Genomic DNA, 5,642 nt, shown 5'->3' on the forward strand with positions numbered 1-5,642 from the left:
AAAAAAAAAGAAAAGGTGGGGGAGGAAAATAAGAATTTAGTATTGGATTCAGGAACGCTACGAAACACTATTTTCCCGCCAAACGATATTGATTCCTTAAGAATTAAGGTGGGCTGACACGGTGACTCAATGATGATGATGATGATGAAGGTAATGATGACTCAATAATGATAATGATGATGAAGATGATGATGATGATGAGGAGGATGGTGATGATGATGATGATGATGATGATGATGATGATAAGGATGATGATAAGAATATGATAATGATAAGAGGAGGCGGATGATGATGATGATGATGATGATGATGATGACGATAACAATGATAATGATGATGACGATGACGATGATGATGATAAGTATAATGATGATGATGACGATGATGATGATGATGATGATAAGAGGAGGTGGATGATGATGATGATGATGATGATGATGATGATGATAACGATGACGACGACAACGACGGTGATGATGACGATAACGATGATGATGACGATGATGATGATAAGTATGCTGCTGCTGCTGATGATGATGATGATGATGATGATGATGATGAGAGGATGATGATGATAAGAGCAGGCGGATGATGACGATGACGATGACGACGACGACAACGATGTTGATGATGACGATGATGATGATAAGAATAATGATGATAACGATGATGATGATGATGATGATGATGATGATGCTGACGATGCTGACGATAAGAATAATGATGATGGTGATGATGATGATGATGGTAGTAACGATAATAGTGATGAGATCAAAGATGGCGATGATAATTATGATGGCTGTGTTGTTCTTGGTAATGGTGTTGCTAGTAGTGATGATAGTGGCGATGGTGATGATGGTAGCAATAGTGGTGGTGGTGGTGCTGATGGTGGTGATGTGGATGGTGGTGTAAACTTACCCCTGCAAAAAATAACCTTGTGGTTGTTTTGCCTTGGGTATCCCTTTTAGTCATGAACATTCTATTCCAGCTTTGCCCATCCTGTCTTTCGAAACGTACATATCCAATGTAGCATATTATTTCTGATCTTTTTTTTTAAATTTTTTAATTTTTTTTTACATCGGATGCTTTGGGTAACGTGTGTTTGAGAAGGTTTGAGCTGTTATTTATAGCAGATCAAGTGACAGAATAAAGGACCCTGGTCAGAAAACACTACGAAACTACTTCCTAGAGGATTTGATATCGACTGCCAAGAACCAAGGGCAATTGAGACAATGTACAGGGTGCGAAAAGAGATAGGGGGCCGAGCCCTAGTGAACAATTAAACCAAGGTAGATAATTACATGATACCTGGCGGGATCGGAAGTCTGAATTTGAAATTAAAGAACAAGGAAAAAGATGAATTAAACGGCCATATTTAATCAGCCTTTTTTTGTTCCTTACCTGTTATGAAATTCCTAAAAATGTCTTAATTTAATGATTAAGTTAAAGACAAATTTAAACTTTATGAATGTGGCATGACCTGGAGGTTAGCTATCGTAAGGGAAATAATCAGTTTAAATCGATGAAGAAGGACGAAGAGTCACAAAATACATACACACACACACACACAACACATACATGCGCGCGCGCGCGCAAAATTAGTATATAAATATCCCAAAATATATCCACGCTAATTACATAATTATACAATTATATAAATAATTATGTTTTTATGACGTTGTAATGGCCGAGGAGCACAATTGAATTATGTATTGTATGTGAAATTTATGCTTTTCTGCTATTTATTCTCTCTCTCTCTCTATTTCTCTCATACACACTCTCTCTCTCTCTCTCTCTCTCTCTCTTTCTCTCGTTCACTTTGTGTATGTGTACGTGCGCACACACACATACATCCAACATACCCACACATTTGCCGACATTTTGTTATATATACATATCACGGAGGACAATAAATGGAAGGAAAGTAGAAAGGAAGTAGAAAATGGAAGTTGCGAAAGAGTTTATCTTTCGATGGGAGGACAGCTGGATGGAAGGTAAGAGCGAATGGAATACGGACTGTAACCATGGGTAAAGAGGGTAGGAAGCAGTACAGGGATCGCTGGCCAGGCAGGGTGTCCGATCGAGGGTACTAGCTAGGAACAGGGGCCAAACTCTCTCTCAAATCACATCGTAATGTCTTAAACGTGGGACACTTTGAATAACGTAGTTTTGCATCAGCATCCTCATCCCCAACCCCACGCAAGATTTGTCACATTCTATGGTATTGGAATTCGAAATCCGAATGAATGCTGCAGAGCCGACGAAGGTAAAAGAGTTAGGAGAATGGTATGACAGATTTAGTGCGTTTGAGACGAGAGGAAGAGTAGTGGAGTCTGGAGAGAGTGTTAGTAGGCTTGTAGTGGACAGGGGTAGATAGATGGATATTATTTATGGTGATTGAGATATCAATAAAACAGAAGAATAAGATACGGTGAGGGCGAATTTCAAGGAAGGGTGGAAGGCATTAACGAAAGCAATAAGACTATCCTACTGCTGTCTGGTGAAGATGGTGGCGCCGATATAGTCGTCAATATAACGACCATACTGCTCTAGGATTTAAAAATTACTTATGTCGCAAGTACCATACACATATTGCTATTTTGAACTAATCCTGACTTTACTGTACATAACGAATTTTAATTCGGCCAACAGGCTAATTGCAAAATTAGTAGTTTTCGAATCTTGTTTCACTATATCATAAACGGCTGATTTTGTGTTAGCATGCGATTGCCAGTGAATACTTGCTACTGACGAAAGGCAGAAATACGTAGTTAGTAATGCTGAGGGGTGATTTTCGTTTGCTATTGACATATTTTTGTGTCATTTAACACTATACGTTTTGAAGAGGTGCAATCTCGAGACGGGCTTTCAACGATGTGTCTACTCTGAGTATGATTCACAGATTGCTATTTTGAACTAATACCGTTTCTGTTGCTCATAACGAAGTATATACATATGTATGTATGTATGTATGTATGTATGTATGTATATATGCATGTATGTATGTATGTATGTATGTATGTGTATATATATGTATATATATATAGAGATAGATATAAATATATATGTCTATATATGTGTGTGTATGTGTATATGTATATATAGGTATGTCTATATGTGTGAGTGTGTATATATACATATATATATATATATATATATATATATATATATGATTGATCTATAAACATAAAAAATATATATCCGCGGTAATTAAAAACTCAATTAATAACATATTTATTTCAAATTACGTAATTATATAGATAATGATGTTTTATGTCATTAAAACAGCTTTTGAATCAAACTGAATTGAGAACTACATGTAAAATGTTTGCTTTACTGTATTTTATTCTCTCTCTCTCCCTCCCTCCCTCTCTCTCTCTCTCTATATGTGTGTGTGTATGTGTGTGTTTAAATTTGGTGATCTTTCGTTATATGTACATATAATGGAGGGCGGGGAACGATGAATTGAAAGGAAGTAGAATGTGTGATGGCATTATATAGAACAGTAATCTCTAATGCAGTTGAAGAATGACGTGAATATGTTGTTTGTGAAAATGACACCGTATAGACTCTTGTTAATTGAGAAGAGTTTGTTTATCATTCCAATTATCACACGATATTTTCTTTTGGTGAAACGTTATGTACTCTCAATCATGTTCGTGTGTTACGTTGTATCGTTGTGATCTATGCCAGAGAGACTGTAGTTTACCTTATAACGGTTTGGTTGTTGTTTTCTCCTCTGACGTTGCCGTACGCCATTATATCTCTTTTACTCTTTTACTTGTTTCAGTCATTTGACTGTGGCCATGCTGGAGCACCGCCTTTAGTCGAGCAAATCGACCCCAGGACTTATTCTTTGAAAGCCTAATACTTATTATATCGGTCTCTTTTTGCCGAACCGTTAAGTTACAGGGACATAGCGAGACCTAGAATCGAAACCTTACAACTTTAATAACTAGGTCCAGGCCACGCTTAAGTCAGGCAACGTGTCCTGGTTATTAACTAACCAACTTGCTGGAGAATCATCCCGTATTAGGGAATGTTCTGTAGTGTTCCAGGTGTTCCCGCGCTTTTGTAGTTAAATATGCACGATGCGCATAAATGAATAAGAGAGAGAGAGAAAGTAAAAGAGAAAGAGAGAGAGAGAACGAAAAAGAAAGTGAGAGAGATAAAGTAAGTGAGAAAGAGAGAGAGAGTGAGAGGTGTGCGCTTTGGAAACACAAGCAACGAGCCCTTACTTCAGCAAGTCTTTCTGGTCTGATGTTCAGCCCCGAGTTAAAAGGAATTCGTCAACTAGGATGGACAAGCACTATTTCCTCCTCTCACGCTAAGCTAAGCTCTTTTATTTGTTATTAAATTACAACTACGCTCGGTTCTAGCAAACTACATTATGTTGCTTGCACACTGTGATGTAACTGTATAAATATTGTAATTTGCTTCGATGAAATACAAATGTTATTTCAATAACGTTCGTTGTTGGTTTATTATGGGACAACACGCAGCTAACTTCTTAATACGATAGTACCACAAAAGACACCCATCTGACGGAGACCATGTGACTTTTGCTCACGATGACTACTGTCACAACAACGACAGCGGTGACGACTACGGCTACGACTACGACAACGACACTGTTGAAGCTGTTGTTGTTGTTGTTGTTGTTGTTGTTTGGTCTCAGCTGAGCCATGACTGAGCAGACCCATCATCAAAATCGTTCTGGTCGTGACCATCAAGTATTGTTAGGGCGTATGGGAGGGGATAGGTATGGTGTTCCAAAGATTACATTATTCAAAGTATCCCATATTTAAGACATTACGATGTGATTTGAGATAGATTTCGGTTGCTGTTTCTAGCTGCTCGAGCGACCACGTTAAGGGTTACCTGGTTGGTGATGACGATGGGGGAAGGAGGACAATGATGACGACGATGACGATTAATTTTGACCAGTATAATAATGATAGTGATTATCATTAAAAGAGCACTTTCGAAATGAGATTGTTCGAGAACGGAGCGGAATGAATGATGTGAGTGCAGAGTACCAAAAACACAAATTCCGCTGGGCCGGACAAATCGCAAGGTCTGCAGCTAACAGGTGGACCCATGCAGTTGCCGTTTGGTAACCAAGAGATCGGAAAAGGTCACTTGGAAGGCTCGATTTGGTTAAGCAATTTGGGTCAATATGGAAAAGAATGGCGCAATCAAGACAAAATTGGAAGCGCATTGTGACCAGCGGTGTATAACTGCATCTGATGGCCTGGTCGATATTGTGAAGGTGGCGTTGATGATGATGATAATAATTTATTCCTGACGTAAGCACAAAGCCATATGAATCCCCAATATTTGATTGGTACTTTATTTTCACCGACCTCCGAAGAACTTGGTGGGAATTGAACTCAGAACATAAAGAGCCGGAACTGCACCGTATTTTGTCTGACGCTCTAACGATTCTGCCAATCCACCTTACTGGCGAAGATTTTGCCCGGCGTGCTAACGTTTCCGCCAGCTCGCCAATAATAATAATAATAATAATAATAATAATAATAATAATAATAATAATAATAATAATAATAATAATAATAATGATAATGATAATAATAATAATAATAATAATAATAATAATAATAATAATAATAATAATTAAA

The sequence above is a fragment of the Octopus bimaculoides genome, chromosome 13, assembly GCF_001194135.2.
Source record: "Octopus bimaculoides isolate UCB-OBI-ISO-001 chromosome 13, ASM119413v2, whole genome shotgun sequence".
Taxonomy (NCBI): domain Eukaryota; kingdom Metazoa; phylum Mollusca; class Cephalopoda; order Octopoda; family Octopodidae; genus Octopus; species Octopus bimaculoides.